The sequence below is a fragment of the Hypanus sabinus genome, chromosome 1, assembly GCF_030144855.1.
Source record: "Hypanus sabinus isolate sHypSab1 chromosome 1, sHypSab1.hap1, whole genome shotgun sequence".
Lineage (NCBI taxonomy): Eukaryota > Metazoa > Chordata > Chondrichthyes > Myliobatiformes > Dasyatidae > Hypanus > Hypanus sabinus.
The window spans coordinates 6,767,999-6,783,012 of NC_082706.1; positions in this window are offsets into that span (position 1 = coordinate 6,767,999).

Consider the following 15,014-nt stretch of genomic DNA (forward strand, 5'->3'; position numbering starts at 1 on the left):
CTGTCAGTTTCCGCTGGGAATGGGATTTACAGAGCATGGATCTGTGTGTTTCTGCAGGGATTCGGATTACAGAGCTTGAATCTGTGTGTTTCCGCTGGAAAGGGGATTACAGAGCATGGATCTGTGTGTTTCCACTGGGAATGGGATTACTGAGTATGGATCTGTGTGTTTCCGCTGGGAATGGCATTACATAGCGCCGATCTGCGTGTTTCCGCTGGAAATGGGATTACAGAGCATGGATCTGTGTGTTTCTGCGTGGAAAGGATTTACAGTGCTTGGATCTGTGTGTTTCCGCTGGGACTGGGATTACAGAGCATGATTTGTGTGGTTCCTCTGGGAATGGGATTCACAGTGCATGGATCTTTGCGTTTCCTCTGGGAATGGGATTTACAGGGCATGGATCTGGGTCTTTCCACTGGGAATGGGATTTACAGAACATGGATCTGTGTGTTTCCTCTGGGAATGGGATTTACAGAACATGGATCTGTGTGTTTCCTCTGGGAATGGGATTTACAGAACATCGATCTGTATGTTTCCTATGGGAATGGGATGACAGAACATGGATCTTTGTGTTTCCACTGGGAAGGGATTTACAGAGCATGGATCTGGGTCTTTCCACTGGGAATTGGATTTACAGGGCATGGATCTGTGTGCATCTGCTGGGAAGGGGATTACATAGCATGGATCTGTGTGTTTCCACTGGGAATGGGATTACTGAGTATAGATCTGCCTGTTTCCGCTTGGAATGGGATTACAGAGCATGGATCTGTGTGTTTCTGCGTGGAAAGGATTTACAGTGCTTGGATCTGTGTGTTTCCGCTGGGACTGGGATTACAGAGGATGATTTGTGTGGTTCCTCTGGGAATGGGATTTACAGTGCATGGATCTGTGCGTTTCCATTGGGAAGGGATTTACAGAACATGGATCTGGGTCTTTCCACTGGGAATTGGATTTACAGAACATGGATCCGTGTGTTTCTGCTGGGAAGGGATTTACAGAACATGAATCTGTGTGTTTCCTCTTGGAATGGGATTACAGAGCATGGATCTGTGTGTTTCCTCTGGGAATGGGATTTACAGAACAAGGATCTGTGTGTTTCCGCTGGGAAGGGGATTACAGAGCATGCATCAGTGTGTTTCCTCTGCGAATGGGATTTACAGAACATGGATCTGTGTGTTTCCTCTGGGAATGGGACTTACAGTACATGGATCTGTGTGTTTCCACTGGGAATGGGATGACAGAGCATGGTTCTTTGTGTTTCCACTGGGAAGGGATTTACAGAGCATGGATCTGGGTCTTTCCACTGGGAATGGGATTTACAGAACATGGATCTGTGTGTTTCTGCTGGGAATGGGATTACAGAACATGGATCTGTATGTTTCTGCTGGGAAGGGATTTACAGAGCATGGATCTGTGTGTTTCCCCTGGGAATGGGATTACCGAACAAGGATCTGTGTGTTTCCGCTGGGAAGGGGATTATTGAGTATGGATCTGTGTGTTTTCGCTGGGAATGGGATTACATAGCGCGGATCTGCGTGTTTCCACTGGGAATGGGATTACAGAGCATGGATCTGTGTGTTTCTGCGTGGAAAGGATTTACAGTGCATGAATCTGTGTGTTTCCGCTGGGGATGGGATTTACAGACGATGATTTGTGTGTTTCCTCTGGGAATGGGATTTACAGTGCGTGGATCTGTGTGTTTCCTCTGGGAATGGGATTTACAGAACATGGATCTGTGTGTTTCCGCTTGGAATGGGATGACAGAGCATGGATCTTTGTGTTTCCACTAGGAAGGGATTTACAGAGCATGGATCAGTATGTTTCTGCTGGGAAGGGATCGATAGAACATGGATCTGTGTGTTTCCGATTGGAATGGGATTTCCAGAGCATGGATCTGTGTGTTTCCGCTGGAAATGGGATTACAGAACATGGATCTGTGTATTTCCGCTGCTATTGGGATTACAGAACATGAATCTGTGTGTTTCCGCTGGGAATGGGATTTAGAGAGCATGGATCTGTGTGTTCCTACTAGGAATGGTATTACAGGGCATGGAGCCGTGTGCAGCCGCTGGGAATGGGACTACAGAACATGATTTGTGTGCTTCCTCTGGGAATGGGGTTTACAGAAAATGGATCTGTCTGTTTCCTCTGGGAATGGGATTTACAGAACATGGATCTGTGTGCTTCTGCTGGGAATGGGATTACAGAACGTGGATCTGTATGTTTTTGCTGGGAAGGTATTTACAGAGCATGAATCTGTGTGTTTCCTCTTGGAATGGGATTACAGAGCATGGATCTGTGTGTTTCCTCTGGGAATGGGATTTACAGTACATGGATCTGTCTGTTTCCGCTGGGAATGGGATAACAGAGCATGGATGTTTGCGTTTCCACTGGGAAGTGATTTACAGAGCATGGATCTGGGTCTTTCCACTGGGAATGGGATTTACAGAACATGGATCTGTGTGTTCTGCTGGGAATGGGATTACAGAACGTGGATCTGTATGTTTATGCTGGGAAGGGATTGACAGAGCATGGATCTGTGTGTTACCGCTGGGAGTGGGATTACAGAACATGGATCTGTGTGTTTCCACTCGAAATGGGATTTCAGAACATGGATCAGTGTATTTCCGCTGGTATTGGGATTAGAGAACATGGATCTGTGTGTTTCAGCTGGGAATGGGATTTACAGAGCATGGATCTGTGTGTTTCCACTAATATTGGGATTACAGAACATGGATCTGTGTGTTTCCGCTGGTATTGCTATTACAGAACATGGATCTGTGTGTTTCCGCTGGTATTGGGATTACAGAACATGGATCTGTGTGTTTCCGCTGGTATTGGGATTACAGAACATGGATCTGTGTGTTTCCGCTGTGATTCGGATTACAGAACATGGATCTGTGTGTTTCCGCTGGTATTGGGATTACAGAACATGGATCTGTGTGTTTCCGCTGGTATTGGGATTACAGAACATGGATCTGTGTGTTTCCGCTGTGATTCGGTTTACAGAACATGGATCTGTGTGTTTCCGCTCAAAACGGGATTACAGAGCATGAATCTGTGTGTTTCCGCTGGGAATGGGATTTAGAGAGCATGGATCTGTGTGTTCCTACTAGGAATGGTATTACAGGGCATGGAGCCCTGTGCAGCCGCTGGGAAGGGGATTACAGAGCATGATTTGTGTGTTTCCTCTGGGAATGGGATTTACAGAGCATGGATCTGTGTGTTTCCGCTGGGAATGGGATTACAGACGATGATTTGTGTGTTTCCTCTGGGAATGGGATTTTTCAGTGCATGGATCTGTGTGTTTCCGCTGGGAATGGGATTACAGAGCATGGATCTGTGAGTTTCCGCTGGGAATGGGACTACAGAACATGATTTGTGTGCTTCCTCTGGGAATGGGGTTTACAGAAAATGGATCTGTCTGTTTCCTCTGGGAATGGGATTTACAGAACATGGATCTGTGTGCTTCTGCTGGGAATGGGATTACAGAACGTGGATCTGTATGTTTTTGCTGGGAAGGTATTTACAGAGCATGAATCTGTGTGTTTCCTCTTGGAATGGGATTACAGAGCATGGATCTGTGTGTTTCCTCTGGGAATGGGATTTACAGTACATGGATCTGTCTGTTTCCGCTGGGAATGGGATGACAGAGCATGGATCTTTGTGTTTCCACTGGGAAGGGATTTACAGAGCATGGATCTGGGTCTTTCCACTGGGAATGGGATTTACAGAACATGGATCTGTGTGTTCTGCTGGGAATGGGATTACAGAACGTGGATCTGTATGTTTATGCTGGGAAGGGATTTACAGAGCATGGATCTGTGTGTTTCCGCTGGGACTGGGATTACAGAACATGGATCTGTGTGTTTCCACTCGAAATGGGATTTCAGAACATGGATCAGTGTATTTCCGCTGGTATTGGGATTAGAGAACATGGATCTGTGTGTTTCAGCTGGGAATGGGATTTACAGAGCATGGATCTGTGTGCTTCCACTAATATTGGGATTACAGAACATGGATCTGTGTGTTTCCGCTGGTATTGCGATTACAGAACATGGATCTGTGTGTTTCCGCTGGTATTGGGATTACAGAACATGGATCTGTGTGTTTCCGCTGGTATTGGGATTACAGAACATGGATCTGTGTGTTTCCGCTGGTATTGGGATTACAGAACATGGATCTGTGTGTTTCCGCTGTGATTCGGATTACAGAACATGGATCTGTGTGTTTCCGCTCAAAACGGGATTACAGAGCATGAATCTGTGTGTTTCCGCTGGGAATGGGATTTAGAGAGCATGGATCTGTGTGTTCCTACTAGGAATGGTATTACAGGGCATGGAGCCGTGTGCAGCCGCTGGGAAGGGGATTACAGAGCATGAATCTGTGTGCATCCTCTGGGAATGGGATTTACAGATCATGGATCTGTGTGTTTCTGCGTGGAAAGGATTTACAGTGCATGGATCTGTGTGTTTCCGCTGGGAATGGGATTACAGAGCATGGATCTGTGAGTTTCCGCTGGGAATGGGAGTACAGAACATGATTTGTGTGCTTCCTCTGGGAATGGGGTTTACAGAAAATGGATCTGTCTGTTTCCTCTGGGAATGGGATTTACAGAGCATGGATCTCTGTGTTTCCACTGGGAAGGGATTTACAGAGCATGGATCTGGGTATTTCCACTGGGAATGGGATTTACAGAACATGGATCTGTGTGTTTCCGCTGGGAATGGGATTACAGAGCATGGATCTGTGTGTTTCCGATTGGAATGGGATTTTCAGAGCACCGATCTGTGTGTTTCCGCTGGGAATGGGATTACGGAACATGGATCTCTGTGTTTCCGCTGTAAATTGGATTACAGAACAAGGATCTGTGTGCTTCCGCTGGGAAGGGGATTATTGAGTATGGATCTGTGTGTTTGCGCTGGGAATGGGATTACAGAGCATGGATTTGTGTGTTTCCTCTGGGAATGGGATTTACAGAACATTGATCTGTGTGTTTCCGCTGGGAATGGGACTACTGAACATGATTTGTGTGCTTCCTCTGGGAATGGGATTTACAGAACATTGATCTGTGTGTTTCCTCTGGGAATGGGATTTACAGAACATGGATCTGTGTGTTTCCGCTGGTATTGGAATTACAGAACATGGATCTGTGTGTTTCCGCTGGGATTCGGATTACAGAGCATGGATCAGGGTCTTTCCACTGGGAATGGGATTTACAGAACATGGATCCGTGTGTTCTGCTGTGAATGGGACTACAGAACATGGATCTATGTGTATCCTCTGGGAATGCGATTACAGAACGTGGATTTGTATGTTTCTGCTGGGAAGGTATTTACAGAGCATGGAGCTGTGTGTTTCCGCTGGGAATGGGATTACATAGCGCGGATCGGCGTGTTTCCGCTGGGAATGGGATTACAGAGCATGGATCTGTGTGTTTCTGCGTGGAAAGGATTTACAGTGCATGGATCTGTGTGTTTCTGCGTGGAAAGGATTTACAGTGCATGGATCTGTGTGTTTCCGCTGGGGAATGGGATTACAGAACATGATTTGTGTGCTTCCTCTGGGAATGGGGTTTACAGAAAATGGATCTGTCTGTTTCCTCTGGGAATGGGATTTACATAACATGGATCTGTGTGCTTCTGCTGGGAATGGGATTACAGAACGTGGATCTGTATGTTTTTGCTGGGAAGGTATTTACAGAGCATGAATCTGTGTGTTTCCGCTGGGAATGGGATTTAGAGAGCATGGATCTGTGTGTTTCTACTAGGAATTGTATTACATGGCATGGAGCTGTGTGCATCCACTGGGAAGGGGATTACAGAGCATGGATCTGTGTTTTTCCACTGGGAATGGGATTACTGAGTATGGATCTGTGTGTTTCCGCTGTGAATGGCATTACATAGCGCCGATCTGTGTGTTTCCGCTGGGAATGGGATTACAGAGCATGATTTGTGTGTTTCCTCTGGGAATGGGATTTACAGAGCATGGATCTGTGTGTTTCCGCTGGGAATGGGATTACAGACGATGATTTGTGTGTTTCCTCTGGGAATGGGATTTACAGTGCATGGATCTGTGTGTTTCCGCTGGGAATGGGATTACAGAGCATGGATCTGTGAGTTTCCGCTGGGAATGGGACTACAGAACATGATTTGTGTGCTTCCTCTGGGAATGGGCTTTACAGAAAATGGATCTGTCTGTTTCCTCTGGGAATGGGATTTACAGAACATGGATCTGTGTGTTTCCTCTGGGAATGGGATTACAGAACATGGATCTGTGTGTTTCCTCTGGGAATGGGATTTACAGAACATGGATCTGTGTGTTTCCGATTGGAATGGGATGACAGAGCATGGATCTTTGTGTTTCCACTGGGAAGGGATTTACAGAGCATGGATCTGTGTGTTTCCGATTGGAATGGGATTTTGAGAGCACCGATCTGTTTGTTTCCGCTGGGAATGGGATTACAGACCATGGATCTGTGCGTTTCCACTGGGAATGGGACTACTGAACATGATTTGTGTGTTTCCTCTGGGAATGGGATTTACAGAACATGGATCTGTGTGTTTCCTCTGGGAATGGGAATTACAGTACATGGATCTGTCTGTTTCCGCTGGGAATGGGATGACAGAGCATGGATCTTTGTGTTTCCACTGGGAAGGGATTTACAGAGCATGGATCTGGGTCTTTCCACTGGGAATGGGATTTACAGAACATGGATCTGTGTGTTCTGCTGGGAATGGGATTACAGAACGTGGATCTGTATGTTTATGCTGGGAAGGGACTTACAGAGCATGGATCTGTGTGTTTCCGCTGGGAGTGGGATTACAGAACATGGATCTGTGTGTTTCCACTCGAAATGGGATTTCAGAACATGGATCAGTGTATTTCCGCTGGTATTGGGATTAGAGAACATGGATCTGTGTTTTTCAGCTGGGAATGGGATTTACAGAACATGGATCTGTGTGTTTCCACTAATATTGGGATTACAGAACATGGATCTGTGTGTTTCTGCGTGGAAAGGATTTACAGTTCATGGATCTGTGTGTTTCCGCTGGGAATGGGATTACAGACCATGATTTGTGTGTTTCCTCTGGGAATGGGATTTACAGTGCATGGATCTGTGTGTTTCCGCTGGGAATGGCATTACAGAGCATGATTTGTGTGCTTCCTCTGGGAATGCGATTTACAGAACATGGATCTGTGTGTTTCCGATTGGAATGGGATGACAGAGCATGGATCTTTGTGTTTCCACTGGGAAGGGATTTACAGAGCATGGACCTGTGTGTTTCCGATTGGAATGTGATTTTCAGAGCACCGATCTGTGTGTTTCCGCTGGGAATGGGATTTACAGAACATGGATCCGTGTGTTCTGCTGGGAATGCGATTACAGAACGTGGATTTGTATGTTTCTGCTGGGAAGGTATTTACAGAGCATGGAGCTGTGTGTTTGCGCTGGGAATGGGATTACAGAGCATGGATCTGTGTGTTTCTGCGTGGAAAGGATTTACAGTGCATGGATCTGTGTGTTTCTGCGTGGAAAGGATTTACAGTGCATGGATCTGTGTGTTTCCGCTGGGGAATGGGATTACAGAACATGATTTGTGTGCTTCCTCTGGGAATGGGGTTTACAGAAAATGGATCTGTCTGTTTCCTCTGGGAATGGGATTTACATAACATGGATCTGTGTGCTTCTGCTGGGAATGGGATTACAGAACGTGGATCTGTATGTTTTTGCTGGGAAGGTATTTACAGAGCATGAATCTGTGTGTTTCTACTAGGAATTGTATTACATGGCATGGAGCTGTGTGCATCCACTGGGAAGGGGATTACAGAGCATGGATCTGTGTTTTTCCACTGGGAATGGGATTACTGAGTATGGATCTGTGTGTCTCCGCTGTGAATGGCATTACATAGCGCCGATCTGTGTGTTTCCGCTGGGAATGGGATTACAGAGCATGATTTGTGTGTTTACTCTGGGAATGGGATTTACAGAGCATGGATCTGTGTGTTTCCGCTGGGAATGGGATTACAGACGATGATTTGTGTGTTTCCTCTGGGAATGGGATTTACAGTGCATGGATCTGTGTGTTTCCGCTGGGAATGGGATTACAGAGCATGGATCTGTGAGTTTCCGCTGGGAATGGGACTACAGAACATGATTTGTGTGCTTCCTCTGGGAATGGGGTTTACAGAAAATGGATCTGTCTGTTTCCTCTGGGAATGGGATTTACAGAACATGGATCTGTGTGTTTCCTCTGGGAATGGGATTACAGAACATGGATCTGTGTGTTTCCTCTGGGAATGGGATTTACAGTACATGGATCTGTCTGTTTCCGCTGGGAATGGGATGACAGAGCATGGATCTTTGTGTTTCCACTGGGAAGGGATTTACAGAGCATGGATCTGGGTCTTTCCACTGGGAATGGGATTTACAGAACATGGATCTGTGTGTTCTGCTGGGAATCGGATTACAGAACGTGGATCTGTATGATTATGCTGGGAAGGGATTTACAGAGCATGGATCTGTGTGTTTCCGCTGGGAGTGGGATTACAGAACATGGATCTGTGTGTTTCCACTCGAAATGGGATTTCAGAACATGGATCAGTGTATTTCCGCTGGTATTGGGATTAGAGAACATGGATCTGTGTTTTTCAGCTGGGAATGGGATTTACAGAACATGGATCTGTGTGTTTCCACTAATATTGGGATTACAGAACATGGATCTGTGTGTTTCTGCGTGGAAAGGATTTACAGTTCATGGATCTGTGTGTTTCCGCTGGGAATGGGATTACAGACCATGATTTGTGTGTTTCCTCTGGGAATGGGATTTACAGTGCATGGATCTGTGTGTTTCCGCTGGGAATGGCATTACAGAGCATGATTTGTGTGCTTCCTCTGGGAATGCGATTTACAGAACATGGATCTGTGTGTTTCCGATTGGAATGGGATGACAGAGCATGGATCTTTGTGTTTCCACTGGGAAGGGATTTACAGAGCATGGATCTGTGTGTTTCCGATTGGAATGTGATTTTCAGAGCACCGATCTGTGTGTTTCCGCTGGGAATGGGATTTACAGAACATGGATCCGTGTGTTCTGCTGGGAATGCGATTACAGAACGTGGATTTGTATGTTTCTGCTGGGAAGGTATCTACAGAGCATGGAGCTGTGTGTTTCCGCTGGGAATGGGATTACATAGCGCGGATCGGCGTGTTTCCGCTGGGAATGGGATTACAGAGCATGGATCTGTGTGTTTCTGCGTGGAAAGGATTTACAGTGCATGGATCTGTGTGTTTCTGCGTGGAAAGGATTTACAGTGCATGGATCTGTGTGTTTCCGCTGGGGAATGGGATTACAGAACATGATTTGTGTGCTTCCTCTGGGAATGGGGTTTACAGAAAATGGATCTGTCTGTTTCCTCTGGGAATGGGATTTACATAACATGGATCTGTGTGCTTCTGCTGGGAATGGGATTACAGAACGTGGATCTGTATGTTTTTGCTGGGAAGGTATTTACAGAGCATGAATCTGTGTGTTTCCGCTGGGAATGGGATTTAGAGAGCATGGATCTGTGTGTTTCTACTAGGAATTGTATTACATGGCATGGAGCTGTGTGCATCCACTGGGAAGGGGATTACAGAGCATGGATCTGTGTTTTTCCACTGGGAATGGGATTACTGAGTATGGATCTGTGTGTTTCCGCTGTGAATGGCATTACATAGCGCCGATCTGTGTGTTTCCGCTGGGAATGGGATTACAGAGCATGATTTGTGTGTTTCCTCTGGGAATGGGATTTACAGAGCATGGATCTGTGTGTTTCCGCTGGGAATGGGATTACAGACGATGATTTGTGTGTTTCCTCTGGGAATGGGATTTACAGTGCATGGATCTGTGTGTTTCCGCTGGGAATGGGACTACAGAACATGATTTGTGTGCTTCCTCTGGGAATGGGGTTTACAGAAAATGGATCTGTCTGTTTCCTCTGGGAATGGGATTTACAGAACATGGATCTGTGTGTTTCCTCTGGGAATGGGATTACAGAACATGGATCTGTGTGTTTCCTCTGGGAATGGGATTTACAGAACATGGATCTGTGTGTTTCCGATTGGAATGGGATGACAGAGCATGGATCTTTGTGTTTCCACTGGGAAGGGATTTACAGAGCATGGATCTGTGTGTTTCCGATTGGAATGGGATTTTGAGAGCACCGATCTGTTTGTTTCCGCTGGGAATGGGATTACAGAGCATGGATCTGTGCGTTTCCACTGGGAATGGGACTACTGAACATGATTTGTGTGTTTCCTCTGGGAATGGGATTTACAGAACATGGATCTGTGTGTTTCCTCTGGGAATGGGATTTTCAGTACATGGATCTGTCTGTTTCCGCTGGGAATGGGATGACAGAGCATGGATCTTTGTGTTTCCACTGGGAAGGGATTTACAGAGCATGGATCTGGGTCTTTCCACTGGGAATGGGATTTACAGAACATGGATCTGTGTGTTCTGCTGGGAATGGGATTACAGAACGTGGATCTGTATGTTTATGCTGGGAAGGGATTTACAGAGCATGGATCTGTGTGTTTCCGCTGGGAGTGGGATTACAGAACATGGATCTGTGTGTTTCCACTCGAAATGGGATTTCAGAACATGGATCAGTGTATTTCCGCTGGTATTGGGATTAGAGAACATGGATCTGTGTGTTTCAGCTGGGAATGGGATTTACAGAACATGGATCTGTGTGTTTCCACTAATATTAGGATTACAGAACATGGATCTGTGTGTTTCCGCTGGTATTGCGATTACAGAACATGGATCTGTGTGTTTCCGCTGGTATTGGGATTACAGAACATGGATCTGTGTGTTTCCGCTGGTATTGGGATTACAGAACATGGATTTGTGTGTATCCGCTGTGATTCGGATTACAGAACATGGATCTGTGTGTTTCCGCTGGTATTGGGATTACAGAACATGGATCTGTGTGTTTCCGCTGGTATTGGGATTACAGAACATGGATCTGTGTGTTTCCGCTGTGATTCGGATTACAGAAGATGGATCTGTGTGTTTCCGCTCAAAACGGGATTACAGAGCATGAATCTGTGTGTTTCCGCTGGGAATGGGATTTAGAGAGCATGGATCTGTGTGTTCCTACTAGGAATGGTATTACAGGGCATGGAGCCGTGTGCAGCCGCTGGGAAGGGGATTACAGAGCATGAATCTGTGTTTTTCTACAGGGAATGGGATTACTGAGTATGGATCTGTGTGTTTCCGCTGTGAATGGCATTACATAGCGCCGATCTGTGTGTTTCCGATTGGAATGGGATTTTGAGAGCACCGATCTGTGAGTTTCCACTGGGAATGGGATTACAGAGCATGATTTGTGTGCTTCCTCTGGGAATGCGATTTACAGAACATGGATCTGTGTGTTTCCGATTGGAATGGGATGACAGAGCATGGATCTTTGTGTTTCCACTGGGAAGGGATTTACAGAGCATGGATCTGTGTGTTTCCGATTGGAATGTGATTTTCAGAGCACCGATCTGTGTGTTTCCGCTGGGAATGGGATTTACAGAACATGGATCCGTGTGTTCTGCTGGGAATGCGATTACAGAACATGGATTTGTATGTTTCTGCTGGGAAGGTATCTACAGAGCATGGAGCTGTGTGTTTCCGCTGGGAATGGGATTACATAGCGCGGATCGGCGTGTTTCCGCTGGGAATGGGATTACAGAGCATGGATCTGTGTGTTTCTGCGTGGAAAGGATTTACAGTGCATGGATCTGTGTGTTTCTGCGTGGAAAGGATTTACAGTGCATGGATCTGTGTGTTTCCGCTGGGGAATGGGATTACAGAACATGATTTGTGTGCTTCCTCTGGGAATGGGGTTTACAGAAAATGGATCTGTCTGTTTCCTCTGGGAATGGGATTTACATAACATGGATCTGTGTGCTTCTGCTGGGAATGGGATTACAGAACGTGGATCTGTATGTTTTTGCTGGGAAGGTATTTACAGAGCATGAATCTGTGTGTTTCCGCTGGGAATGGGATTTAGAGAGCATGGATCTGTGTGTTTCTACTAGGAATTGTATTACATGGCATGGAGCTGTGTGCATCCACTGGGAAGGGGATTACAGAGCATGGATCTGTGTTTTTCCACTGGGAATGGGATTACTGAGTATGGATCTGTGTGTTTCCGCTGTGAATGGCATTACATAGCGCCGATCTGTGTGTTTCCGCTGGGAATGGGATTACAGAGCATGATTTGTGTGTTTCCTCTGGGAATGGGATTTACAGAGCATGGATCTGTGTGTTTCCGCTGGGAATGGGATTACAGACCATGATTTGTGTGTTTCCTCTGGGAATGGGATTTACAGTGCATGGATCTGTGTGTTTCCGCTGGGAATGGGATTACAGAGCATGGATCTGTGAGTTTCCGCTGGGAATGGGACTACAGAACATGATTTGTGTGCTTCCTCTGGGAATGGGGTTTACAGAAAATGGATCTGTCTGTTTCCTCTGGGAATGGGATTTACAGAACATGGATCTGTGTGTTTCCTCTGGGAATGGGATTACAGAACATGGATCTGTGTGTTTCCTCTGGGAATGGGATTTACAGAACATGGATCTGTGTGTTTCCGATTGGAATGGGATGACAGAGCATGGATCTTTGTGTTTCCACTGGGAAGGGATTTACAGAGCATGGATCTGTGTGTTTCCGATTGGAATGGGATTTTGAGAGCACCGATCTGTTTGTTTCCGCTGGGAATGGGATTACAGAGCATGGATCTGTGCGTTTCCACTGGGAATGGGACTACTGAACATGATTTGTGTGTTTCCTCTGGGAATGGGATTTACAGAACATGGATCTGTGTGTTTCCTCTGGGAATGGGATTTTCAGTACATGGATCTGTCTGTTTCCGCTGGGAATGGGATGACAGAGCATGGATCTTTGTGTTTCCACTGGGAAGGGATTTACAGAGCATGGATCTGGGTCTTTCCACTGGGAATGGGATTTACAGAACATGGATCTGTGTGTTCTGCTGGGAATGGGATTACAGAACGTGGATCTGTATGTTTATGCTGGGAAGGGATTTACAGAGCATGGATCTGTGTGTTTCCGCTGGGACTGGGATTACAGAACATGGATCTGTGTGTTTCCACTCGAAATGGGATTTCAGAACATGGATCAGTGTATTTCCGCTGGTATTGGGATTAGAGAACATGGATCTGTGTGTTTCAGCTGGGAATGGGATTTACAGAACATGGATCTGTGTGTTTCCGCTGTGATTCGGATTACAGAAGATGGATCTGTGTGTTTCCGCTCAAAACGGGATTACAGAGCATGAATCTGTGTGTTTCCGCTGGGAATGGGATTTAGAGAGCATGGATCTGTGTGTTTCTACTAGGAATTGTATTACATGGCATGGAGCTGTGTGCATCCACTGGGAAGGGGATTACAGAGCATGGATCTGTGTTTTTCCACTGGGAATGGGATTACTGAGTATGGATCTGTGTGTTTCCGCTGTGAATGGCATTACATAGCGCCGATCTGTGTGTTTCCGCTGGGAATGGGATTACAGAGCATGATTTGTGTGTTTCCTCTGGGAATGGGATTTACAGAGCATGGATCTGTGTGTTTCCGCTGGGAATGGGATTACAGACGATGATTTGTGTGTTTCCTCTGGGAATGGGATTTACAGTGCATGGATCTGTGTGTTTCCGCTGGGAATGGGATTACAGAGCATGGATCTGTGAGTTTCCGCTGGGAATGGGACTACAGAACATGATTTGTGTGCTTCCTCTGGGAATGGGGTTTACAGAAAATGGATCTGTCTGTTTCCTCTGGGAATGGGATTTACAGAACATGGATCTGTGTGTTTCCTCTGGGAATGGGATTACAGAACATGGATCTGTGTGTTTCCTCTGGGAATGGGATTTACAGAACATGGATCTGTGTGTTTCCGATTGGAATGGGATGACAGAGCATGGATCTTTGTGTTTCCACTGGGAAGGGATTTACAGAGCATGGATCTGTGTGTTTCCGATTGGAATGGGATTTTGAGAGCACCGATCTGTTTGTTTCCGCTGGGAATGGGATTACAGAGCATGGATCTGTGCGTTTCCACTGGGAATGGGACTACTGAACATGATTTGTGTGTTTCCTCTGGGAATGGGATTTACAGAACATGGATCTGTGTGTTTCCTCTGGGAATGGGATTTTCAGTACATGGATCTGTCTGTTTCCGCTGGGAATGGGATGACAGAGCATGGATCTTTGTGTTTCCACTGGGAAGGGATTTACAGAGCATGGATCTGGGTCTTTCCACTGGGAATGGGATTTACAGAACATGGATCTGTGTGTTCTGCTGGGAATGGGATTACAGAACGTGGATCTGTATGTTTATGCTGGGAAGGGATTTACAGAGCATGGATCTGTGTGTTTCCGCTGGGAGTGGGATTACAGAACATGGATCTGTGTGTTTCCACTCGAAATGGGATTTCAGAACATGGATCAGTGTATTTCCGCTGGTATTGGGATTAGAGAACATGGATCTGTGTGTTTCAGCTGGGAATGGGATTTACAGAACATGGATCTGTGTGTTTCCACTAATATTAGGATTACAGAACATGGATCTGTGTGTTTCCGCTGGTATTGCGATTACAGAACATGGATCTGTGTGTTTCCGCTGGTATTGGGATTACAGAACATGGATCTGTGTGTTTCCGCTGGTATTGGGATTACAGAACATGGATTTGTGTGTATCCGCTGTGATTCGGATTACAGAACATGGATCTGTGTGTTTCCGCTGGTATTGGGATTACAGAACATGGATCTGTGTGTTTCCGCTGGTATTGGGATTACAGAACATGGATCTGTGTGTTTCCGCTGTGATTCGGATTACAGAAGATGGATCTGTGTGTTTCCGCTCAAAACGGGATTACAGAGCATGAATCTGTGTGTTTCCGCTGGGAATGGGATTTAGAGAGCATGGATCTGTGTGTTCCTACTAGGAATGG